This window comes from Neopsephotus bourkii, unplaced genomic scaffold (genome assembly GCF_033783945.1).
Source record: "Neopsephotus bourkii isolate Nb327-2 ecotype Australia unplaced genomic scaffold, CSIRO-AGI_Nbou_v1 NB_1783, whole genome shotgun sequence".
NCBI lineage: Eukaryota > Metazoa > Chordata > Aves > Psittaciformes > Psittacidae > Neopsephotus > Neopsephotus bourkii.
The window spans coordinates 981,327-1,008,693 of record NW_026902257.1 but is presented as its reverse complement, the minus strand read 5'-3'; the positions used below and the strand labels follow the sequence as shown (position 1 = coordinate 1,008,693).

The following is a 27,367-nucleotide window of genomic DNA, read 5'->3' as shown; positions in this document are numbered from 1 at the left end:
GCCATGTCTGTATGTGCTAAATCATACTTTGTAGCAGTTATCACTAACACCTGACTTGAGGAATAAATGGAAGAAATGAGGTTTCACTCAAAAAAAATGTAGTAAAATCCCAAAAGGTGTGAATCTGAAACTAGAAACTTGAATTTTGAATCTTATTTCTGTGACTTACACCAGCCTTTTGGGAAAATCTGGATGTGAAGTCCCAAGAAACAGATCTATGATGGTCAATGTGTCTCTGCTCCTGTAAGATGTCTTCATAGGTGTAGTTGTTGTTGGGGCTGGGGCACTTGGATAAGATTTCCTACTGTGCTAGAAGGAAGAAATCATCAAGCGTTAAGATGTCTGGACATTGTGCAGTCCTAAGCAAATCTCATTCTTTTATCTGTCTGTATAGTAGGTAACACTGTTGTACCTATGCTTTATTGTTAAGAATACGTATTTCTTGCATGCTTGCGTATTACAAAGGACCAGTGTTTCTTTGTGTTTTCTATGGACTGAGTATCTGCTTCACTCTCAGCAAAACTGAAAATAGTAACATTTTATACAGAAAATCAAACTAATAGTTGAATTCAGCCCCCTTCAATATATTCCTTATTTCTGTTTAGGGCTTCTATAGATTTGAACCTGCAGCCACAGGCAACAATCCCTTGTTCCAGGTTCACAGACTGGTTTAAAATGTGCATCTTCTAAAGGAAGCTCTCTACAGAAAAAAATAAATGTAAACATTTTAAAAGGCAAATATTACTGACTTGGTTTTGAACTGAACCAGGGCTGCTCCTGAGGAGATAAATTGAACACTGAACATCTGTGTACAAAGCAGGGAATTTGTTTCTTGTGCGATAGTCTCCCCTGTGATTGTCTGGTCAGACCCAAATGACATTAGTCCTGCTCACTCTGGAAGATATCGTCTTTCCATCATAGACAAAACAAATGAAATTATTTAGTGTATTTACTACAGAAGCAATTTCAATTAAGGCAAAGAACCAGAGAGACCTCTAGATTCCCAGTGTGAAAAAATTACTCACTGCTGGTCTAAAATGAGATTGGGAGATGTAAATTGTTGGAAATTTATAGCAGTTGCTGTCTCCCACTGGGAATGTTGGAGTGGTCCTAGTGGTCCTTAAAAAGCCAAATACCATTGTAAGCAGTAAGGGGCTTTGTTTTAGAGGTATTCTAGTATTACATCTAAATGTGTGTGTTTGAAGTAATTAGCAGTAACTACAGTAAGTGTGACTTGACCAAAGGAAAAGCAGCAATGTACTAGAGTTGTGTTCAGTGTTGTGTTGTCTTGAGAGCAAAAGCAAAGGCTTCAGGTAGATTTTTGTTGGAGCAAAAATTACGTAAACCTCCTTCCTCTCTCCTGTTACAACATCTAGTATGCTTTGTAGGACAGTATATTGGTTTTAAGTTCTGATCTAAAATTTTACTCAATTTAGCTAGATAATACATTTGATACCTAGGATGAGCATCATTGTGAGCTGGAAAAAGCCCAGACTGACATTCTGGTCTAGCAACTGTCAGAATGGAAGAAAGAAAAAATGTTCTTCCAAAAGAGAGAGATTCTTTTTCCTTCTTTTAATGTGTGGAAAAATTAATAGGTAAAGTCTTTGGTTGGAGGACATTCTGTGTTCATTTGATTCTTTCTAGCCAATCATTGCTCCCAACTTGTGTTGATAAAGGAAGAAGTCGTAAAGCAGTTCCTCAGCCAAGGCAGCCTCAATACAGTAAGATGGGTGCCACTCAAGGAGTTCCTGCCTCTGCACTACTCTTGGTTATATTAATACAATACAATTGTATGAAGCTATGTGTTAGGGGTCTGGGGACTTAGGTGCCTTTTAAAGAATTGTGATAGAGGGGTGGAAAGAAGTGTGTGTTGCCTGTTTTGTGTAAGTGGGAACAGCCTCCACATGTTCGGTACCTCCAGGGGAACAGGAAGCTGTGATGTTAAACAAGAATAATGTCTGATGGCAAACTCCTCAAGCCTGTGGCACAAAGCTGGTGGATCATCAAACTGCTGCTGAAGGCTTAATGAGATCCTTTGGTCATTGATTATAAGGTATCTCTGACACCAGAATTCAGCAGCTCAAACTGAGTGAATTTATGGCTAATATGAGTACCTGAGCCATGTGTCAAGGCAAAGAGGTCAGTTGAGCAGAGTTCAGCAGCTAGTCTTCTTGTAGAGTCCTTGCTAGAAGCTAAGCTTCCGTTCTTATGAAGAACAGCAGAGTGGCGTTCAGTATCCCTTTAGAGCAGCTTCACATGCATATGCAGAGGCATTTCAGCATTTTTCGTTTTTCTTTTTCTTTCCCCCCCTCCCCCCCGCCCCCCTTGATTATAATGTATGGTGTAACAGACACTGAAGGTGGTATTAGAAAAACAGAGGGGGAATTGGCACAGTCCCCTTTGGTTCAGTCAGCACCACCGACTGGCAGACTTCTACAGTTGAAAGTATGTTCTGTGCTCCTCATACTTTCTTTATCTGGTAGAATTCACATCTTCACACATCAGTGACAAATGTATGCTTTCACTAAGAGGGAGAGGAAGAGGCAGGGTCTCCAACAGAGGGTTATGTTTTCAAATCGAGGGAGGATGGGAAATATATTGCCCCCACATTTGATTGAATCTTAAACTGGTCAATCAGGTGATCATAAGCTCTCTAGGAGGATCATGATGACCTCTGAAGATAATCTTCAAAAAGCCAGTGCTGATATATGGCTGACAGTCTCTGCATGATGCAAGTAATTCTGGAGGGGAATTTTGTAGAGAAGAAAACAACATTAAAATGAGGATCTGGAAGCAATGTGAGCATGGATGTGTGTCTATTGTGAAGTAATTATATTTGGACTGCAGTTTGAAAACATACTAGAAACCTGGAAGAGTCAGATATTAATTGTATATGTTGCCTCATGAAAGGAAACAGTTTATTCTTGCAGGTGCCATTTGGTCTACAAAGGTGGATAAAAAGAAGTCTGTAAAGGACCATTGTTCTATTGTTGTATTTCTTTGCATAGGTGATGTTTTTATCTGCCTTTCATCTCCTTGTCCAAAACTCTTTACTTATCATGAAGTCAATAAAGCCAGAAAGGTCACAGATTGAAAATCAAAAGCTAGGCTTGAGAAAGCTTGTCTATACAGAAATAGCTGTCTTCTATAGCAATGTTGGAATTACTGTTAAAGTTCTGTGTTTAGAAGTGTTAGTTTTTAGCAATATCTTTTCTGAACTCCAAGTCTTCCCTTCTCTGGAGAGACAGCTTTGAGCGCTGGCTGCACGGGATTGTGACAAAGCGTAGATTTGGTGTTTTCAGTGGGCCCAGACCAAACATCATCTATCCTGTGCATTAAACAGTGCCCATTTTTTTGGCAGCTGTTTCTAAGTGTTTAAAGCTGTAGAGGTGACAGAGTTGAAATAGGTCTATTCCTTTCACCTGATGCAGCAAAAAGGTAGAGAGCAAAGAAGAGAGAGGTCACAGTATGGGAGCAGAGGAGGACAATGTCTGCCTGCTCTGCCTGCAAAGCTGGCAAATTCTAGACAAATGAGTTAGTGTTTAAGAGACTGAATCTTAGGGTAAAAATATAGATTTTAAGATGAAAAAATCTAGTTGTGTCAAAGGAAACACAATCATATAGTAATGCAAAACCCAAAGTAATGGGAATGGGATAATGAAGTGTTACGAGCTCTGCAAGTAATAATGTGGTTCTCTTGTGGCATGTGCAAGCTAATAAGCAAATAATATCCCCATAACTGAAATTACTACCTAAATTAATTATTTTACTACATCTTCTTCAACTCCAATATATCAGCCTATTGTAACAAACTAAACAGTTTTAATAGAATTGTATTAGTTTTGTCACTTAAAGCACATTGCCTTAATAATTCAACTGGTTTGTTCTTACTCTGTTCTTGCATCTCCAAATGCACTCATGAAGTAAACGGGTAGTCAGTTTGTATCATTGTCTTTCTCTTCAGTGTAATTTGAGGAAGGACCTTTTAAAACTTTTTTCCCCATATTCGTCCGAAAACAGAACTTCGGGTATGTGCCAACAGTTTGAGAGCTAATAAAAGACTAGCCATCTCGCTACATGCACACAGTTTTAAGTAAGATTTCTGAAAAATCATTACATCAGTGGGATTTCTGATGGATAGTTTTCAAAAACCTGTTGGTATTTTAGCTGTGTGTTGCCAAATACAATTAATACAAACTGCTTAATGGATCCTATGCTGTTTCAGCTGCTGGGTGCAGCTCAGGCACCTGACAGTGGTTCTGTTAGTGGTGCACCCAGGTGCAGCACAGTAGTCCCACCCTGTGTTACAGCATCTCAGTACAGAGGATCACAGAACCCCGCAGTGAGCTTGGTAGATGAGAATTGTGATAGGTGGCAGAGAGTCTCCAAGAGTACTCTTTGGGTTTCTTTTTTTTATTGAGTAACTCTGTAGTGTTTTCCACGGTGAACTCACTTTGTGGTTTTCATCTTCCCCCTCCACTGCTGTATCCTTCCAAATCCACCTTTAAATTGTAGGTGCCTGCAGCTAATAACAGCTGTCGAGTATTCCAGATTTTAAAAGGCCATAAACACAGAAGAATGGGCTAAGTATCTGAGTTTTAAAGGCTTGTTCAAGATGCTATCTGTGTGCTGAATACAATTGCATGGGCCTGTTAAAAGACATCAGCTTTTCCTCTAGAGGTGTTTAGCTAAGCTTCCTGGCAGGAGCTGGGGCTTTGGTCTTGAGATTTTGCTCTGGTGTATGGGCTGTGGAGGCACCTGGCTGTCTTCTGACCTCTGGGACTCGACCTGTTACTTCTGTTGTCTGGATGACTGGTATTCATGTTCTTGGCATTCTTCATAAAGGTGTTCTTTTTTGGTGGGTTTTTGTTGTTGTTGGTTTAGTATTTATTTATTTTTATTCTTTGCTTTATTTTGTGTTTGGTTTCATGTGACCTTAAAATATCCCAGATAACAAGATCCCTCAAAATATCCCAGGACCTGAAAGCCATCACTGAAATGAAGAAATGGGACATTTACAGCAGGCTCCTCTACCCTGCAAGAACTAACAACAGTGAAAAAGTATTCCTATATAGAATTAATTACTGTGTGAAGTAGCTGCTTAGTTGCAAATTTGCATGTATAGGTTGTGGTGCACAACTTTCAGATCTTCATTTACATAAATAGAAACGATTCTGTATCTTTTAAAAACACCCTGATTTTCAAAAAGAAAGACCAGACCACCCAATTTACATTATGGGTGAAATAACTATCCTCTCTCATCACTCTTCAATCATGAAATTGTTATTCAGGAAAGCACATAGGTCTATGCCTTTTTTTTTTTTTTTGAGACCTGCTTAGCCTCTTTTTGCATGTTGTGAGTGAAGATGAGTTGTTTAAGTGCATTCCTGAATCAGAACCTTAGCGCTAATCCTTCAGTCACTGCAAAGAATAAATGAGGGGCAAAGACAAAGGGCCAAATTAAAATCAACGAGATTCTATTCAGATGGGCTCTGCTTCAGCAAGCACACATCTAATTATAAGCACACAAGTAGGCTCACTGACGTCAAAGTTAATTAAACTGCTTAAATTTAGGCACATGCTTAATTCTTTGCTGAATCAGTATTTTTTAGCCAGCGAATAATAGGACAGCATTGCTGGTCCAGAGCATGATCTTGTGGATGGCAAAGAGCTTAAACTCCCCCTTTCCTCCATCAGTTCTTCTGAATGGCTGCTGGCATTTTATTTGAATTGCAGTGGTGAAGGGATGTGTCAGTATGTTAAAGTTTCTTAGGTTGTTTGCTAACAATACCTCAGACATGACAGTTGGATCTCTGGTATTTTTAAGGTCCCTTTCCTCCATGGAGTATGCTTTGCAGTATGGCAGGACTGTGCCCATTGGAGTATTCTCAGCTTCATGCCACTCTTAGGGAATTAATCTTTTTTTTCCGGTCTCTGAAAGCCAAATCGCTAACTCATTTTCATAACAAAACCAGAAATGAAGAAAGCATGTAGACAGAAACAGCTTTGATTCATTTAGTTTCATGTGTTACTTTAATTTATGATGTCATAAATAAGTAACCCATTATTTGTTGGCCTTGAATCATTAAGGGCTTAATAACAATTTCCCCTTTAGGAATATGAAGGATAACATGATAGCTCTTACACAGAAACACACATAGGGGAATTTAAGCCACATTTCGTAAATGATCTGAGGCTGTTTGTGAGGTTTTAACTATGCTCCCTGCCTAAATAACACAGTAAAGTTGCCCTGACATACTAGCAACTAGCAACAGGGAGGTGCACTGCAAAAATCAGATTTCTTCCACTTGGTAAAACTCATGCCATGGGAACTTAGAGGCTGCAAAGGAAGTTAATGAAGTTATCAACAGTAATAAGTTCAAAGAGAAAAGCAGGTATGAGAGCTAAATAAGTCTATCCTTGTGTTTAAAGGGTGCTCAACATTCTGTTCATGTGTACATTATCTGCTGATCACCATTTCCAGGTAATTGCCCAAGTGTGAAGCTTAAATTTAATCATCTTCCTTTAGATACCAGAAAATTACATGCATTCATTTATGTATTCATATCTTTGTGCCTTAAATAAAAATAAAATTGTCTTCCTACATAGAAGTTGTGTAAGTGCTAGCAGATTATGGTAGAACCTGTTACAACTGCAGCTTCACTAAAGACTTGTCTCTCTTCACAACCAGCTATCTGGATTTCCGTTCTCCAGTTACCCTAGAAACTTCAGAGGGATAGCAGGTGGCTGTTACGGCCATCATGCAGTCTCTTGTTTGCATGAGGACTTTGAAATCTCTGTTTGGAAGCATCCCAAATTTGAGATTGAGATTGAAAAAATCAGTTGAAGAGAGAAAAGTCATTTGCCAACCACTAGAGTTCTTTGAGGAGCAAATCCATTTCCCACTCTTCATTCTGTTCCTTTTATCCTTTATTTTTCTGGGATTGCTGTTAAGGGACAGTTGAAAACAAGTGGTACAATATGTCTGTCATGCTCACATTGCAGAGAGCAAGCGCCTGGGGCATCCCATGGACTCTAACAACCAATGCAAAATCTCTTGTCTTAAGTGCTTGTGGCAAACAACCTTCCGAAGTGCACATATATGCAGGGTCTGTGCAGTTTGAAGTATTCCCGCTATTGGTAAATAACTTTCTCATTCAAAAGGCTAATTGCATGCTCTTATTAGAGAAGCTAAAATGGAGTATTTCCAGAAAGGGCTGCTTTCTGACCTTTAAAGCTGTTGCCTCTAGGGCAGAGTGAAGCAGGATATGTGCCTCACTATTGACTGTGACATTTCTGTCCTAAAAATAGATCACTACAATCCCTTTCTGCTTTAGACTGGCACCTTCTATGGGTATATAATATTCACTCAGGTTCTGATTTTTGGTCCTGATTTTCAGAGGTTTTGAGTAGTTGCATATGCCGGATGGAATGCTAAAGCCCCCAGATTGGGCCAATAAGGTGAAAAAAAAGAGGAAGTATCTCACTGTGATTTCATTTACTGTAGTACAGAAAATGTTTTATGTGGAAATTTTTTGCTTAATCGGAGTGTGCCGAGATCAGAGATGATTAATACACTTAGTGGATCCTTAAGCAATGGAAAGTGGCTGCACAAATCTGTGTAAACCAAGGGAACTTTCCTATCTCCTCTGCTTACATAGTTAAGAGTTAATATGTTCTTAGCTACCAGCATATGGGTTTATTCTGCACCATAACAAATGTTGTAGCTAATTGCACTTACTATCAATATTTTAATCATATAAAAGAGGTATTTACTTATGCTACTTACAGTCTTTGGATGTCTTTTATACTCCGCATGAGCTGTTGATTATATTTAGGTTTTTATTTCTGTGCACGCTTTGTCTATATGCAAAAAACAAGCATTTTTATGAGTACATTCTATTTCCTGCTACTTTTGATCACTGTAAAAGACACTAAATATGAATTTACTCTGGACTGGTTAAAAAATCTTAAAACGAAAATTAAAAAATTCATAATATATTTTGTTTATTTCTTTTCCAGCCAACATTGTTAGTCATCTAAACTCATGCAAACAAACACACTGATCCTGTTTTGGCCAAATCCATCCTGACCTTCATGTTGTTGGGTGGCTTCTTTGATATTGGTATTAAATAGTAACATATAGGAGCTATTGATCATGAGAATACCAAAAATTAATCTTTGCATTGGAAAAAATTCTTTTCCAATGGGACATTAAGCTTGGGCAAGCTGACATGGTTAGACAGACATCCAGTTCCCTCTCATGAGATCAGTTGCCTACCTACATCTAAGATCACAGGCTAAATCATTTGAGGTCCTGATAAGCGTTTCAGTATTTCAGTGTCTTTCAGTGTTTTCAAGAAGACTGCATCATTTTTTGATGTTGGGGAAGACGTATTTCCCTTCATCACCCTGGGAAAGAACTGGCACACCATTTCAGCTTAGAGCAACACAAAGAGCTGTGTCAGCTCCCCTTAGAAGTGCTAAAAAGACACAGTGGGAAGTGGAAACCGTAACACTACATTTCCTCGAGGAAGATGAAAGTGCTGTGTGGGAATAGTCATTTGAGTAGCTCCGGCAGGTAAACACAAGCACTTGTGTTGATCCACTAGTCAACTGTACGGAGGACACTTAGTTGAAGAACTGTTTGAATTACCTGTAGGACTAACCTTTCCCATTTGCTTGTCATCTCAAAGGACTGGTTTCTTTTGGGGGTGGGGAGAACAGAGATTAAATCACTGTGTTACAGAGAGGATATGCCCATCACTTCAAACCCACCTTCTAATTTTACCCTACTGATTTTTTAGTAATTCAAGAAAGTCATGGAAAGTCTTGAGCTGAGGAAACACATTCTTCCCATTAATAAGCAATTTCCCGCAACAAATAGCAATGGGAACTTTTAGGTTCTTCCGTTGGAAAGAATGGTACTAATTGTTTTGCCATAATAAAGTGGCTAAAAGGAGCTCCTTCCCCACTTCCCCCTTTTTTCAGGTCAGTGTGGCACATTCCAATTTGCGTTTGCTTCAAGGCACAGGAGGAATCCCTCATGGAGGGGGAGGGTGGTTATATCACACTCAAGCATGCAGGCAGCAAGCCTTTTGCTTTCTTCAAATACCTCAGTTTCAGAGTAGTTGAAGGATTCTGCATTTCCCCCACGCACTCCAAAAATGCAGCTTTCTTTGTTTTTCCACCACAAATAAACTAAAACCCATAATCCCTGTACTGAGCAGAAGTGATTAAAATAGTGTGGAACAGATGGTTTAAAAGCTGCCAAAGAGTGAATCTTTTGCTATTTTGTTTCTTGAAACAACTACATTAGTTCCTGAGTCAGCTTTGAGTGGGCCATCATAACCCATCAGAGAGTAGAGAGCATGCTTGTTTCTGTCTTTGGTTGCTCATTAATAGTAATTAATTCATTTAAGGCTTGGAATTTTTTGCTTCTTAGGAAGATCTGTATGTGCTACAAATTGAGGTAATGCGTCATTTACATGCAGGATAAAAATGGAAGTTTTCCACAGAGCTTTTAGCAGTATTTTTGGAGCGGCATGGTTTAGTGTGAGGTGTCCCTGCCCATGGCAGGGGGGTTGGAACTAGATGATCTTAAGGTCCTTTCCAACCCTAACTATTCCCTGATTCTGTGGTTTTTCCTTGGAAATTTTGCTACTTGTGTTTGTGTTTGTTCTCTGGAGGGGAAGACCATGTTCCAGTTGCAGTCCTTGGAGAATAAAGGTACCACAGTACTTTGTAATGATACATGGTTTTGATGCTCAGGATGTGCAAGTTCAGCAATATGTACATACTGATTTGTTCAGAGAGGTTTCAAGACAATCTCATGGTCCAGAGACCTCTCATAAAACTGTCAGCATCAGGTGTGCTCTCCCTGCTGTTCCAGAGGAATGGGTGCCTTCCACTGCAGGCTGGAGACCAGGGGACTTGCAAACAGTAGTCTGGAGTTTTACCCTCCCCAGCGCATGTTGTAAAGCCTTAGCCTGTAGTTTAGATCAAACATAGATTTTTACTACCTAGTCAAAGCATGTCCGCTAAATGAGTTACTGTATGTTGGCCAAACACAGTGTCCATGTCTCTAGTTTTTCACTTCTGCCATGGAGCCACTCCAGCGGTTTTGTAGGTTGTAAATTCTGACAAGTTCTTTGGTTATTCCTAAGAACCAATAGCTCACTAGTGCTACTTACAGTGTATTTTACATGGCGGTTCTCTGCTCTCAGAGAGCAGATCAAAAGGTTTGGCATCCCCTTGAGGAACATTTTTAGAGATCAGTTTTGTGGACATAGAAAAATGTTTATTGGTCACATAATTTTTGTGAAACCTGTGATTTTCCTCTTGTTACAAAACCTTGCATGAGCTGAGCCATTACCATTTTGTTGTCCTGATCTTAATTAAAGTTTTCAAACAGTAATCTTCATCACAAAGTAACCTTTCTTTTTACATATTTGATAATGTAAGCAGTCACATCTTTCCCCTGTTTCACAATTGGGAAATGGAATGCTATTTGTGTATAGCACACTAATAAATGACTTGTAAAAAGAAGGGCAGCAAAACCAGGCTGCATTTGTATTTTTATTTAAACCTGTTAATTCTGTTAAGGTTTGCACACTGATTTGTGTAGACAATGCTCTGTTTAAGCAAAACAGTTTTGAAAAATGCAAGTCTTCCCAGATGCTTGCTGGAACTGAATCTCTTGGCCATCTGCCCTTACGTTCATGGAACTGATCTGTTTGGTCACCTCATTTTCTGTTTTCTCTGCTACTGTAGCAGCTACCTGAGGAGAAAGCAGCTTAGCTGAAGAGTCTTCCTTAATGAGGTTCTTCTGTGAAGTAAAGAACCTGGCTTCTGAAAGATGTAACTAGAAATAAGGAGGCAGCCCTGTTCTGGGGGGTACTGCCAACAGTTCTGTTGCAAGCTAGAGGCTTGGATTCTGGAGAGACTGTTCCCTGGCTCTTCTTAGTAGAAGACTTTTGCTGTTGTATATGCTGCAGTTGTATTCACTGAACCTGAGTTACTGCAATACACTTCAGACACACTAGAACTGAGTAATGTTTCATCTTCTAAATATTTACTCTTTTGCTTGTTTCCCTGAAGGATTAAAGGCTTGATACTAAATTGGTCTTTATTCCCTTCTTTTTCCTTTGGGGGATGCCGTGTTTCTTGTTGGTCAAACCTTGGTTGCTCAGTTAATAGGCTTTCATCTCCTGAAGTACCAGATTTTTTTTCTGAGGCAGAGGAAAGCAAATGAGGGGAGAGGAAGGATTTTGAAGGTTCTTTATTGAAACTGCTGGTTTTGTTTGTTGTTTTTTAATTCTCCTAAATATGCAGTCTAGGAAGTGACATAATTGCATACACTTTTAATTTCCTCAAGGCTCTGTGTGGTCTTCATCTAGCTTCTCAGATATTGGCTACAGATGTTTAAAATTGCTTCCTCCCAATTAAGCATCTGCTCTGAAGTGACAAAGTGTAAGACCACATATGCCTGAAAGGCCAATGTATGCACAAACAGTTTTTGTTACTAGATATAATGGAAACTTTTTCCCTTGTCTTGGCTTTTAATGGGCAGACGGTGAGAAATTGCTCTGCTTATTGAACTCCATGGGGGATACTGAGTGCCAGTTTTAAGCATGCACTTAAAAGTGTGCTGCTTGTTGATCTTCTGTGTGAATATTCGGGATGTCTCTCAGTCAAGAGTGTCACTTGCTCTGCTATCTAAGGGTTGCTTGCTGTCCCACTTGGGATCTTTTTAGATCAGAAGCAGTTATGTGGCCTGATCTGGTGACTTTACTGTTTAGTTCAAGGGAATAGGAAAGAAAACTTAAGGGTTTTCTTGGTTGTCACAGGTAGAATATTTGGAATATTGAATATTGATGACATGAGGTAGAGGTGACTTAAGTTTAAAAGAAATTCATTTCTGAAGATGTCAGAGAAAAATCTTGGATTTATTCCATGGGGGAGAAACCAACAAAAAGCAACAGTGGCAAAGACAAACCTTTGCTGATGGAAAGTCATCAATTTAAATTAGAATTTAATCACTTACTGTAAATTGAATTTAAAAAAAGTATGGGGAGAGTGGGTTTGTATGTGCATGTTGTTGACAACCATGAGGTGTTCTTTTGTTACATCTTGGTCTGCGAAAGTGCAAATGGGTTGTAAAAGCATGACGTGCTTTGATCAGTCCTGCTAAGTAACTATTCTAAAGATTTTTAGTGGGTGGGGAAAAAAAACAAAACCAACCCAACCAAAAAAACAAAACACTAAATGAGCAGCACTCCAAATTGCAGGTAAAGAATAATGTTTCAGGAATGCAACCTACTGATTAAGAGCTTATTAAGCATTAGATGACAGATATATAGTGAAAGGTTATTTAAAAAATTGTCAAAGCAGAACCCCTGGGTATGGAATTCTCTTGAACTGTGGACAGCTTCAACATGGGCAAAAATTTAGCAAACCAAACAAGTAATTTAGGTCTGAACAAATTAATTAGGCAGTATTTGGTTTAAGTCCTTTACTTCTTGATCAAAATAGATTTCAAACTCAAGATAACAAATTTGACAACGTAGGCATTGTAAACTGAACTGCGACCAGCCAGCTGATTTTGTATTGTGCTGCTGAACAGGTACTGATGGTAACAAGATAACCCAGGCCATGTCACAACCCATACTGTAGCAAAAGGCCACTTAACCAAGGTAACAAAATCTGGTACTCACTTGTTACAATCACATCCTTGATTACAATGAAACTTTTTTAGAGGAAAAACTATATGACTCCTGGCCTTCTTAGATGTGTAATGTTACCTTTTTAAACAAGTTAACAAACCCCTTAGGTTTTACTTTAATCTGTTAATTAGATAGACATGTATTTGTCATCCCAAGTACTAGCTGTAGTCAGAGCACTCTATATCCTAAGAAGGAACCTCATATGATGCAGTCACCAGCAAAGAAGAAAGTGCAGAACTTTGCAAAGGATCTAATGGTTTGTTTTTTCTGGTGCACTGATGCAGGGCTGCTTGGTTGTGGTGTTGGTTTAAAAAGTCTAATATGAGATCAAGACCACTTTCACTAAGAAACTCTGCACACTTTTTGAAGATCCTTTCTTTGAAGTACTTGTAAGACAGATAGACAGGAAAGAGGGTAAAGGAAGGCAAGGGTTGGAGAGGAGGAGGTGGGAACTGAGTTAATCATGTCAGAGAACTAAGAACTTCTGTCTTGAATCTCTCAACTGACTTCATCACACAAAAAGTTGTTTCTGCTACTGTCATCTTGGAGAGAGAGGATAAATAATTTATGGTAGTTGTGAGGCTTCCTCCTGGATTTGATACCATCTTCCTAGAAGTGGTGAACCTCTGGTGGAAATGAACAGTGTTGACTCAATTCCATGATCTTTTGCACTAACTGCAGTTTACCACTGTGAGTTCTTGCCTGAAAGCAGTCAGAAACCAAATTTAACCAAACATTTCAGTTTTAAGGATCATGTTTTTATGAGACTAGGTTCAGGGCAGTGGAGTCAGTGGCAGAAGGGAGCCAGGCTTGTCACAGGGAACCAAGGGCTTTGTATCAGCACCCACTACTGCACCTCAGAGCAAGGTGACTTCCTCACCTCCTGCCTTTGGAATATACCAGCAGTGCTTGTCGCTCATTTATTCCCTGGAGTGGGAACAGCAGACAAGCAGTGGATTTGCTGTTATGCACTAGTATAATCAATTGAGTTAATGTGTTGAATTCCTTCCAAACAGGGCTCAAATAGCGACACAGTGACTTCCTTCCTTTTTCTCTTCTCTGTTGACTGTCTGTGTAAATATAACCAAATGTATTGGGGTTTGGGGTACTGCTTTTATGTTGTAAGTTTCTGTTCAAGAGTGCCTTCTTTTCTATGTCTCTCTCTCTTTTTTTTTTTTTTTTTTAATTTTCTTTTGCGTTTACAGGCATAAAAGGGAAAACATGCTAGGTTACTTGGGAGAATTTGGTCTAATTTGCAGGAAACCCCAGTGTGGCTGCTCCCCAAAGCACACCTCAATCTTGGCAGCTTTTCCTTCCCCATGCTGTCACCTCTCAGCTCTGACCTCCCAGAAGGCAGCAGCAGCAGTGGCTGCTCCCCCTGTCTTTTCTGTTCCTTCCAAGGACACCACTTGCTGCTCTGGCAGTTAAATGCAAGAGTTAAAAGAATGTATGGATTTTCCTTCAGATTTCCAGTTTGTGTTTGAGCTTACTTGCTGGCCTGCATTACAGTTGATTGACAGAGTCATCCTCAGTAATATTAACCACAGCACAGAAGTGGTTTCCCACACTGTTTTTTCTTACCTTTGCATTCCTCTGCCTGCAGGATGACTACCCTCAAAGAGCATTGTTACTTAAATATCAGCTCTTTAATCTGATGTAATTATTTAGAGAATGTTTTGATGTTTTTGATGAAATCAGATATCTCAGTCAATACTTTGAAAGTAACATAAATATTTTATAAGAATCATGTAAATTATGTTCCACATTTTAGTAGGTTTAGGGTTATTATTTGCCTGCCTGTGGTGTTCTGTAGGGATTCATGCCTTTTTTTTCTTGCTGAATCCCCATAAATCATTCTTGCTGTTATATGAGGCAGTGTCTAAGTTTTAAGAATGTAGTTGTATTCTTAAAGCTAAAAGTTAGCAAATAGTGTTGATAATTTCTGTTAATTTTGCTATTCTACTCTTTCTTGGGTCTGTGAGCAATGGTGTAACCCCAGTGATTAGTTATATGAATATTAATTACATTGGACTCATACATCTTCAGCCTGACTGACTCTCCCTGTGGCAGAGGTAATACTTAAAATGTTGGTTTGATCAATGTGCTTTTTTTCTTTTTTTTGCTTGTTGTAAATTGATGGGATTTTTTATACTCCCGGAGTATAGGAACTACTTGTACACTTGAATGGGCTTGTTTGTTTGTTTGTTTGTTTGTTTGTTTTTGTTGGGGTTTTTTGGTTTTTTTTGGTGGTGGTATTGGTTTTGTTGTTGTTTTTCTAAGTAAATCCAAATTTAAAGGTATTTCATAATTTTCCTAACTGATCCATTACTTTAGTTTGGAGACCATATTCAGTAATTTAAATTAAGGTTCAACAGAAAGACCAAGAAAGACCAAGAATTTGTGTATGTGTTTGTTTTTTTTCATACTGAGGTTGGTGAAGGGAGCACAGACCAATGGAGATGAACCGAGTCAGAAGTATTATCTTATATGGTTTTCTCTTGAAGCCAATAGCAAAACTGAAGCAAGTGTCATCACCTACTCCCATCCTTCCTAAAATCTTTTCCATAGATGAATTGCTACCAAAAATGAGAAAAATAATGAAGTAAATTGTGGTTGCTTTCATGGCGAAGGCAAGAAAAAGTCTGTTCTCATGTGGAAAAAGAAACCTGTGGCATGGTCTTGAAGTAGTTTGCTACCAGGAGATGGCTTGCAGTCAGTGGCATGTGTCTGGCATGGGAAATGGTTTTAAGTGGTTTTGATGAAATGTGAGGCACTGTAGGGTCTTTATCTTTCCTTCTTGGAAGTACTTGCCTTATGAAGGTTTAGTATCAGTAATCCCTCGTCACAAACTGTCTTTAAACATAAGGCAGATTCTTCTTTCCAGTGACATATATTTCTGTAAATATGTGTACCATTCACTTTCCCAAAGTAAAAAGAAAATTCACTTTTGTAACTTTACTTCTACAGCCTTTGGTATAAGCAATTTGCTTTGAATCTAATTTTTCTTTGTGGGTATGAAAATATATTACATCTTTTTAAAAAAGATTTCTGATGTGAATCGTTTTAAAGACTGTGTTTTGCAGGCACCTGTCCTCCAGACCAAGATAAGTGGCCTGCAGAGTAACACTAACATGTATTAAGCCTTGTTTAAACGACCTGCCATCACTTTTAGTTTAAAATGTTGATGATAAAGGTGCAGTAGTCAGTAAATAGTTTGGAGAGCTGACAGTGACCATTTGGTCAAGAATCAAGAGCTGTGGTGATACAGGCCACAATTCCCAAAGCAGACTAATGACCTGTAGTTCGTCAGTTCTTGGATGCTCAAATGGAAATATGTTGAAGATGCTTAACTCTTAGCTGCAGGAGATGTAGCACTTCTAGAAAATCAGATCCAATTATGTTTTCTCAAGTTGAAGTATACAAAATTTTAATTTCTAGTGCCTTTTCCAGATTGTACTTCTTCATTTAAGTCAGTCTCACAAGCTGAACTTTCATTTCAGCTTTTGTAGTTAAAGGGGAGATGCTTCAGTGTATATTGTCTAAGTACTTTAAAAAATGAAAAGAAATTAACTGATTAAAAATGCAGTTTTCTAGTTAAAATTTTTAAGAACATGTTTAGCTCTAATGTTTACTTACCAATGGATTAAAATATGACTTACCACTGCATTTCAATATGAAACAAAAATCAAAACCATACTTACACCTTAAGGTAACATGCAAAATTCTTGGTTTTCACCTTGAAGGCTTCAAGGTAAATAGGTCATCATCAAATCTCCCATCCTAAAGCATTTGTCTTGAACTGTTCAGCTCTCAATGAAGAGAACTGAACAGCCACCAAAGCAATGTGTGGTATATAGTGGACAGAAAGACTAATCTGGTGCATACTGATTAAGAAAAGGGAAGTTCCTATCATTCACAGTGGAAGGATTCTTATTTAAGTTATTTCAAAGTGTTTCTTACAGTCAAGATTCCTTTCTGTTGCCTGTGTATCATTAAAGCACTACTTTTGTGAAACTCTCCATAGAGCATTGCAGGAGAGAAGTAAGAAATTCTGTTAAACACTGACGGATAGTTTCCAGGTTATGGAAATGTATATTTTCATAGCCATACCATTGCTGCATATTCTAACAGAATTTAAATTATTTAACAGATGGATGAAGTTATTAAAAAATCTTGGAAGTGTGAACATTGCAAGGTGTAGACTTGCTCTTAGTCTCAAAGTAGACTAGCTCTATGCTAGAAATGCTCTAAGTAAAATAAGATGTGTTCATTTACATGCCAGAAGCCCTCTGTTAGCGAGATCACATAATCCTTGATTGTAAACTTAATTTCAATGAGAAGCCAATCAAGGCAATATAGGACACAGCCTCTTGCCAGTATGAACTGTGTCAACACTTGGTAGGAGCTGCCAGTATAGCTCTGTTCTGTGGTTATACTGCTAAATATTTCTCAGAGCAGAGTAGGTCTGAAAGACTTTCAGCCTCCTTTAAAGAAATACATATATTGCTTTAAACAAAATATGCAGAATAAATATGAAGAAAAATCAAAAATGTCAGTGTAGCTTTTTGGTAGGAATGCGCTGAACGTTTATTGATGATCTGACATTGAAGGATAACTTTTGTGTTGTGCGGCAGTAATATGTTTTGGTAACTTCATGTTCTACAGTTCTCAGCTTTCTTAACTTACAAGCTATGATGCTTTAAAATTAATCACAGTTTAAAAAGGATTAAAAGCTCTTCATGAATTCCTGTGCATCTGTATATAGATACATGTTTATCTATAGTGCATGCCCTTGTATTTGTTCTGGGTGATTGTGTTTTCATGATTTTATTTGAGAAGATGCAAATGTGCTATCTGTATGAGGAAAGTGTTTCTTTAAGTGATAGGTGTTGAAGGGTTAAAAGTCTGAGGTCCTATTAATGTGGGGAAATGCTGACACAAGTTCTTCAGTCTTTTTCCTGACAGAACACCCATCTTTAATTTGCTCATCTCTTTACCCATATAACATTGTACATCTGTCCTTGAAAACAGCTCTTGCAGCATGAGCATAGCCAGTGGAGTCAATTTAGCAAAGGTTGCTCTCTGTGCTCTAGCAGTGCAGGCAGACAGCCTGGAGCTATGACTTACAATCAGCTAAACAGGTATATGAATAATTATTAAAGATAGAAGCCTATGTTAATTGCTGTGTTTAATCTTGCTCTTATAAATTGTTACAGAATTATCCCCCCCCTGCCCCTCCAAGCAGCAACATGTCGAAATGAGTACTTTTCTCAGATTCTAAGTTATCTAACGGATTTTGGAACATCTTAGTTATAAGAAGATCCTTGCTAATACTTAAACATACATATACTCCCTGAGAGTCCTTTGTATCCCCTTTAAAGCTTTCTTGCATTGCCAGCATGGTGGAAGGGAACATGGCACTGAAGTAACATGAGGCCTTGAAATATTTGGAGTTGACCGAGAACCAGTTTGCAAGTGTCTGAAAGCAAAAACCAATATTAAGCTGTTGTTTCTCTTAAAGTTATTGTCTACCAAAATGTTTCCTTGACAAATCTGAGCAAAACCACTTTCATTTCAAAGCATTTCCGTTCTTCTGAAACCACGGTATATTTGATTATCAAAATGATGAAGATCCCTCTAGTTCTGTCTCATTGTTGCTAATGCAGTAATCTTCCACAGTAAGTGGGGAAAATTAACGGATGCTTGTAGAGATTGAGTAGTGTATGGGGTTGGGGAGAGTGACAGTGACTGCATTTGGTCTTCACCAAGAGCATTTTGCCTTATTAGGCCACTTTGCAAGCTAAACTGTAGTTTATCTCACAGATCACTAAAAATAACTCTGTATGGCTTTCTGGCAGATTGATCTAAAAAGTGTATGATGATGGTATATGGATTTGTTTAAATACAAAGCTAGAAGCATGAGCTGGCCTCCAAATTATGAATGTCTTTGTTATCCAGAATGGAAGCTTTCCAAGACAGTGATGCATAGCCACCAATTTGTAACTTTTCTTTTAATTTGTAACTTTGGGCTTTTCTCTGTTTGTTTATTTGTGTAATCTCTCATATGTTAGATATGGCATCATTAAACATCTATATGCACTTCTGATGGCTTTCTAAACTCCACAGTTGTCTTGGAGAAAGTGACATTCAGTGTTGTTTTCATTATTATTATTATTATTCACTGCTTCTCAGCTTTCTTATTTGAATGCTTTCACAGTTCACTCATAGCACAGAAAAAAGAGCTCAGTCATTAACTTTCTTATGTATAGAAGGTAAGTACTCTGGCTAATGGAGGACATATCTTTTACTGAATTTATGTCCCATTCATAATGTTTGTGTCACATGTTCCTTCTCAGTACTGACATTTTAGTGGATTGGTTTTAAAAGATAATAATTAAAAAGGATATAAATAAACAGCCTAGGTTTTCCTCTCAAAACCAGTTTTAGATTAGGGGCAGCTCAAAAAAATGGGGCCAACAAGATCATGTAGAGGAGAAGACAATCAAGCTGCTCCTCAGAAAGCCTGAGCAGCCCAGCCCACAGCACCACTTCGAGGATAGGGCTGGAATAAGGCATGTCCAGAAGCATTAGCAAGGCTTCTACTTTCCAAGCTTCAGTTTTCTTCTACTCTTTTGCTTGCCTTTAGTCCTACACAGCCTCACAAGCTGCAGTTTGAGTTCTCTGCCTTCTTTCAGTTAGACCTGATTAGATTGCTGTCTTCGGAGCTGCCTACTTATACCCTTGATGTAAGCAGAGAAGAGAGGAAACTTAACTGTAGTTAACTCACAGCTTGCCAAGAGGTGGGGCTTCAGATATGAATGGCTGCACACCCAATAGAAACAATAAAATAAAACAAATAATAAAAAGTAATAAAACCAATAAAAAATGTTGACTAAGAATATAATCTTGAGTAGCTCAAAAATGCTAAGAATGCTAAAAGAGTAGCTTGAAATCTAAAGAAACAGTTGATCAGATGTTTCCCCAAAGTGGTAGCAGGCTGAAAGTGTCTACACTCTATGAGGAAATTTGGACAGTTTGGAAGATATGGTATAAAAATATTTAATCTAAAGTTTGTGAAAAATATGTCAGAAATCCACTTGATCATGCTGAAAAATGGGATTTAATATGGAAAGGACTTCAGTTAATTTCTCTTTCTGTCTGATTTGTTAGAAGAGATGTCACGAACTCTAGTTCAGGTGCAGTGAAAGTGAGATGAGCACTGAAGGCATTTCTGCCATGCTCCATTTCTACCAAGGAGTTTGAGTGGAAGTATCTAAAAGTTAAGACATCTCTAAAATTTGGGGAAATGACAATGCTTCCACATGTTTTAAACATCTTATTATTTGTAGCAAAGTAGATGCAGTAAAAGATGGGCAGAGCATCACAGGTGGGGTATGTTCCATCCAGAATTGCCTAATGGACAAGTTGGGGTGGGAGGAGGCAGTGGCAGTAGCTCTGCTGCAGGTGAAATAGTGCTGGAGACAACTCTGAACTGATGTTGTCATTGTGCAGGGATTTCTCTTTTAGTTCTGTAAAGCGTCTCTTCTGACTGTCATCCTGCATTACAGATGTGATTTTTCCTTAGTGTACTTCATTCTTTATTTCTGCATGGTTTGGTTACTTTTGCTTCTCAATTTTCTATAAAAGTATAGCTGTGGCAAGAACCAAAGATATAAACATGATGAATGTAGCTTCACTTTCTAATTTTTGGGTTCCCCTCCCCTTGTATTTCATTGTAATTTTATAGATCTTTTTGTTTTCCTGAATGTCATAAAGACATTTAGTCGAAGGAAGGAAGGAAGAGAGGGAGGAAGCAAGGGAGGAAAAAAGGAAGGAAGGAAGGAAATAGAGATCAGAAATCGTGACATTTCATCTTATTAGATGGATTTAAGGTAGACCTCCTTTTCTAAAGATTATGGCAGTCGACAGAGGTGTTTCTCATGGCAGAACCCACAGGCCTATCCTGAGCCACTGCATAGGTTCGAAGGAACAAATTTTCATGAAATAACAAGAACATGAGCGTTTCCATGGCTTTGAAAATTAAATACAGCTTAAGTCTCTTTCAGAAGGTTTGAGTGTCTCAGTAGGGATAGTTGTGCGCATCCAAAACAGCATTCAGTGTTTCCAGGTGTGTCAAAACATTTAGCTACCACAGGCACATGCAGCACTGGCCCTGAGTGGCAGGAGAAAAGGAAATACTGTGTTGTTACATTTTGTAACTTTCCTACCTTTGTTTTATAAAGAAGGGGCCTTCATTCATAGTAGTCTCTGCAGTGGAGTAATCTTTCACTTAACCGAGGTGGGACTAAACTACATAAAACAGTCCCCTTTTTTTTACACCGGGTTTTCTTCTCACACCTCTCTCTGGATGGAGTTAGTTTGATTCTGGAAAAGTGGGTCATGTGTGAAAGACTCTTGATGCACTCAAAGGATTTCCCCCCCCCCCCCAGTACATGGTTGATTTCTAACTGGGAAGCAGCGCTGTGATTCATAACAGTTTCAACTGACTCTACCTGCTGTGAAACATTAGGAAAAATCCATAAGGCCACTGATCCATGTATTCCATGTATTTCAGCTATATAATTGTAAGCCTTCTAAAGAGTTTTTTGAATCCTTTTAATCAACAGTAAAATATATACCTATCCAGGGAACTAATTCCTGGTCAAATAACCTGCTCTAGGCAAATGTTGTAAGGAACTACCCTGCTGTGTTCAGCAGTGGAGCAAAACCCTGATGAATAGAGATCAGTCCCCAAGATAAACCTTTAAATCTTTGGTCATAGAAAATTTGCATTGCTAAGGGGTTATATTATGACTCAGTGGGCAACAACTGGTATTACAGCTACTTTCCTTACCACATCTGTTTTCTTTCTCTAAACTACTTTTCTACTTCTTTCTCTGTGCACCTCTCATATGAAATTACAGTAGAACATGATGGTATCCCCCCACCCCTAGTACAGTCTACTTGATACTGAAGTATCTGAATGGGGATTTGATCTCCACCCCTCTGCACCCTTTCCTTCTTCTTCTCTTGGTGGTCTGTGTCTTTATTGCAGGTATTCATGTATGTAGTTTTGCAGTATCACCAAAGAGGGGCAAGGAGGTAGAGCAACAAAAGCTATCTCGAAGTAGTTGAAGATAAGCATCATGCCATTTATGTCGAGCAGTCAAAGGCACCTGACCGTACACATCTGTCCACATTGTTATCTTGTTTGACATACAAATCAGTGTTCCATGGACATACAGGTCTCTTGCACCATCATGACTTAAGAATGGACTTGTGACTTTTTTAAAATACACTGCTTGAAAGAGAAGCATCTTGCATGGAGAGCAAAGAGCAGTACCACATGGATGTGCTGGTGGTGTGTTTCTTTGCCAAGCAGTAACTGACAGGAGTAAGACTGGAGAAGACTGATCAGTAGTATCACTGTCTCCCGTTTTGAGGTAAATGTGGCTTTGAATCCTTCTCAGTAATCAGCTGGAGGTGGCCCAAATAAGTGTCTCCTCTTTCCCCCCTGTAGGACTGAACAATGCCCCAACCTCAGCCCACCTCCCCTGCTGGGCTGAGCATCTCACTGGCCCCATGGGAGAGCAGCCGCTCAAGCACAGCACTGGACAGTGGGACCCCTGGGGCTCCACAGAGCTGCACAAAGCACAGCCAAAGAGTCTGCTCTTCCATTGCTGCATCTAAAAGGTGCTTCCCAGTGCGGACCTACTCCTCCCACCAGTAGATATCTTCAGTGCTTCTTGTTAATAGTAATCACTGCCTGAGATAACCTTCCCTGTGATGTAATTTGACATACTGCTGTCAGTGGGGCTTAAACATAGTAATCTTTAAAAATGATTGGGAATTTGCCCTAGAGAAAAAACTGTTATGATTAATTTCTATAAATGATAAACCACTCCTTCTTCAAAATACTGCATGCTATGAAGTGTCATTTAATCCATTTAACTACAGAGCCTGATGCTTCTGACAACTGTGACTCAAATGTCATCACAGAAAGTGATATTTCAAGTGGCAGGGTGGGATTAGAAACCTGCGGAAGATTTGTCAAAGGAGAAGTAAGTACATAATTTTTAGATAAGTGATTTGTCTACTCTAAACCACTTCCGCTGAAAAGACAGGCAGCTTAAAAGAGAAACTTACACTGGTACACTAGAAAGAGCGTTTAATTGCAGAGAGGGAAAAAGTCAATCCTCTTACGCATGGTGGTATTTAGGAAGAAAAACATAGGATACTGGGTAATACAAGTTTTCTATATGGAAATAATAAAATTATTTTTCCCTCAGAATATAAGATTTCATTGAGGCTTGTATGAGGAAGGAGTCAGTCTTAATATTTGGGACCTTGCAGCTGCCTGATATGTTCTTGTTTTGTGTGTCTTTTCAAAATATGAAATACCACCATGATAGCTTATGGATTTTCTAAATCTAGTAAAACCTGAAACAAGCACAAAATTGTGCATTCTGTGGCTGTTTAAAATTGATATTGACTTACAGTCAGTTATAAATTTCATTCACATTCCCCAAGTCTGTATTCAGTGCAGTTACATTAGTAGGGACTTTGGTCCTTGTTTGGGATTATCAGCACACTTCTCTTTACTGCTTTGCCAGTCTTCTAAACTCCTGCTTGCTGTTACCTCTTCTGCCAGCCCAGCTGGGTAATTTATGGCTCTGTAAAGCATCCGTCCACTCTGAAAGGCGATAAAAACCGTTGTAACTGGTTCTGTACTTTTCTGTGACTGAATCTTAGATTTGATCAGTTGCAATGGGAAGTACATTTTGTTCCAGAAGCCTGTTGGTCCACCTCACTCTTTGAGGACTTAGTTGAAGGCCTGCCCGCTCTGTATGGACAGCCCACCTGCTATGGGTACCAGGCCCGCACTGTGCTTTGTACCACCTGTAGCAGCCATGTTGTCAGGAGTCTTCCTTTGGTCAGGCTGGTGCAGCTTTGAGGTTGCCCAAGTGTTGCAGAGGATTTGGTTTGCAATACTGCTTAATTTGACAGCTGAGGAGAGAAAGCAATAACCTTGACAGGCTGACCTTGAGCTCATCACATGTCAGGAGTGGAAGTTAAGGGAAAAGGACACTTACCTTTCACTTGTTTGAAGTGGATTCCCTGGGAATAAAAAAAAAAATAAATAAAAATGAAAAAAGAATATGAAATTTGACAATGCTTTTTTTTTGTGGAATAAGTTTTCGGAGAAGAGCTGCTCTTTGATATCTGTGATAGTTTATTTCTCCAATCTGTCATGTTGCAGACTCTCTCTGATAAGGTGTTTGCGAAGCACACTGAAGTGACTGTAAGCATGGCAAGAAAAGCTGAGGCCAATTTTTCTCTGAAGGAATTTTGCTGAGGAGCCGGCATTTTTGTTTAATCCCTCCTTTTTTTGCTGTTGTGTTTTGTTTGGGTTTTCGCTGGAGCCTGCAGGCTGACTGATCTGCGAAAGGGCCGGGTGCGCCTTTAAGAGGTGGAGGTACTTCGTGCAGGTTGTGTCGCGGGAGGAAGTGGCTCCCCACCGCAGGAGGCTGGCAGGAAAAGGCTGGTGTTCGGCTGGCCACAACTTAAACTGCCAGTTTTCCCTCTGAGAGGGAGCAAAGAAATTGTCACATTAGCTTCCTGTTCTTTTCGTCGACACTGACAGCTGAAAACGCTGTCCACTAAAGGTTGCGTTGTGGTACAGTTTGATCTGTGAAACTTGTTTAAAACTCTTTCCTGGGCAGCGCTGAACTCGGAGTGGCGTGGGAAAGGGTGATGCTGTTCGGGGCAGTGGGCGGCCGGCTGAGGTGCAGGTCTGAACTCGTAAAACCTATCCCAAGCGTGAGTCCGAGCAGGACAATCCCGGCAGCAGCAGCGGCTCCGGCCTGCAGCCCCTGACTGCCTGCGTGCCTCAGTTTCCCTCGGTCGCGGGCTGTCTCTGCGCCGAGCGGCCTCGTTGCGCTCCCGCGGACGCGCACCCGGTGCTGGTCGCCCTCGGGACTGCAGCCGGAGCCGCCGCACCGCCACCCTGTCGAGCCGCCCGCCGCGGGCCCGGCCCCGCCGGTGCCTCCTGCCCGGCGCGGGGCGGCGGCAGGTCCGGAAGGAAACTCCCGTCCACGGGGGCTGCCTGAGCCGTGGCTGCTCCGCAGCCGCCGGGGCTGCTCCGGACGTTAATTAGCATGACTAGTTTGATGGATTTAGTCAACAGCATTCAGCAAACAGGGTAGGGGGGAAACAAGTGCGTAAGATTTCCCAAATCTAAAGACTTCTGAGCCCCGGTGCCTTCAGCGGTTTGTTACGCGGACTCGAACAAGTGTTGCTGCCAATTAATTGATCGGGGGGATTTATTTTAGTATTTTGGCTGGGTGCCAGAGAGAGAGGCTTTGTCCTCGCGTTTTAAGCACCACCCCTCCTTGCAAGTTTGAAATGTGAGCTGCCTGGGTGTATTTTTTTTTTCCTCCTCTCTTTCTCTCTCTTCCTTCTGGCAAAGTGGCTGCGTGTGCGTGCGTGTGTGTGTGTGTGTGTGTGCGTGCATGAGTATGGGAGAAGGAGGGAGAGGTGTAATGGGAAAGCAAGAGATGGATCACTAGAGGCAGAAAAGAAAACCATCACTATCAGTAACATGCAGCTGAGGTGAGATTTTTATGAGTGTTTGATTTTCTTAAAACCCTTTCAGAAGATTTAAAGCAGCCTTCTGCCATGCTGTGTGCTGAAGACATACTCCTAAGCAATGTCATAGGGATGCTTACGTGTATATTGCTGGTTTAGGTCTGTTCGCGTACGTGTGAAGTTTTAAAGCTTAACCTGATTCTCTTTATTGTCTCTAGAGGGTTGTAGCTTGAGCACAAATAGCCTGTTGGCAAGTACGGCATGAGCCCATTAGCAAGACTCCATCTGTGATTGGTTTTGCCTGGAAACCGGGAGACAAGCAATGAATAATTGATGTGTGTTGTGCAGTAGCTGGACAGGCAAAGAGGAGAGAGAGAGAGAGGGAGAAACAGAGCAGGGTGCCCTCAGAGGGGGGAGAGCGAACAAGCTTGAAAATAGCTACTGGCTGCCTTGTGCCGAGATGAAGGCAACCCCGACTGCCTTTGTTCTGCACTGGCTGGGCTCTGCCTAGAAGTGTTCGCAGACATCTGTGGCCTTTCTCTGCAGCAGAAGGGAGGCAGGCGAGCCGAGGCGGTTGCAGAGGAGGACTAGGCTTTTGAATGAGATGTAACTTGGGGGTAAGTTGGCTTCCTCGGCGGGAGGGGGGCTTTGCGTGTGTCCGTGGCGACGCGAGTGTGAGTGTGTGCGTTGTCGCCTCGGGCTGACTGGGAGAGCCTGAGTGTGTGAGTGTGTGTGTGCGCGCCGGGCGGGTGTGTGTGCCAGCGCGAGGGTGCATTGTGGGTAAGGCAGTGCTGCATGTTGTCACAGGGATGGCAGGCAGCAGGCAAGGAAACTGGGACGGGTTCGCACGCAGATGCGGGGAGAGATTCGGAGCTGCGAGAAGGAGGTTCACGGTTTGCTCATTTAGCTGGACTTTACCATATTGCTGCTTTAGGGGGTGAACCGCTTACAGCTCACAAAAATCTTGCTTCTTATATCTGCCACCATAAAACCAAAATGCAACAGCAATTATCAGTGGCATTTTCTCCAACTTGAGCCTGCCTGGCACTGTCAAAACGTGAGGAGCTGTTCTGCGAACAGCAGTGGCAATACTGCTGCCACCATTTCATTTTTGCTGCCTTTATGAAGACCTTGCCATGCAGAACTCACATCTATGGCAGGCAGTCTCAAAGAAGATCCCAAAGAAGTATTAGAATCAGTGGCAGTGTCAAGTATTCAAGTTGACATGTTTGCCCCTTGTGCTGAGTAGTTACAAGTTTATATCTTTGCCTGTGTAAAAACCAAAAATATATTTAATTTTGTATGATTTATGGAGTTTTCAGGAAGTTTCAAAGTAGTACTGCCAGACTGGAATTTGGAATGGAGGTTTATGTTTTGATTCAGTTACTTGGATTAAAGCAGATAATAACGTAAAACTGAATAAAATGGTATACGTTAACGTACAATAAAAATGAAAGGCAAGGAATCTCTACAGCTTCAGTGGTTGCAACTTTGACATTGACAGCATGGTTTGTTGGGGGAGGAGACTTGCTGTTGTAGACAGCAGCTCTTGGATCAGTAAAATCACTGCATAAGATGGAATAGACTTTGCATAAAGTAGTGTCAGTGATCCGGTGTCCACTGAAATCACTATCAAAATAAGTATTGACTTCAGTCATACAAACTACTTCCCCTGAGTTCAGATGTGCCCATTGTCAGATCTGGCTGAAAATCCCACAGCATCTGTCAACTTCTGATGAAATAAATGCTCTCAATAGACAGCCCTCATGGGGTGAACTGGCCAGTTCGAATCTCCTTTTATGACAACAACATAGCTTGTCTGGTAAAATTACAGAAGATGATGTTGATTCTGCAAACCTATATGTTTTGGAGAGAAAAAATACTGTGGAGACATTATTTCGTTCAAGAAACCATGTCTCGGTCAGGTTAAGGGAACTGGGTCATTAGGCTGGAGTGACCTAAGAAAAATAATTAGCGTGGCTGAAACATTACCTGCATTTTGAATACATAAAATTAAGATCCAGCTAAAACTAAGTTACCTAATATTTCCT

At 40.2% G+C, this 27,367-nt stretch overlaps 1 protein-coding gene across 12 annotated transcripts in view; it reads left to right on the top strand.

The window, feature by feature from the left end:
* The window catches only part of ZMIZ1 (zinc finger MIZ-type containing 1), a 344,499-nt gene that overhangs the window by 225,729 nt on the left and 91,403 nt on the right, over positions 1-27,367 (top strand). Inside the window, exons 1-2 of one of the 12 annotated variants that reach the window (XM_061380038.1) lie at positions 25,177-25,340; positions 25,866-25,933. The exons of 8 other annotated variants lie outside the window; for them this stretch is intronic. The gene's annotated coding sequence lies outside the window, so the exon portion shown is untranslated. Of the gene's footprint in view, positions 1-25,176; positions 25,341-25,675; positions 25,934-27,367 lie in introns of those variants that run through there. 3 more of the 12 variants (XM_061380037.1, XM_061380035.1, XM_061380036.1) reach the window with 3 other exon arrangements.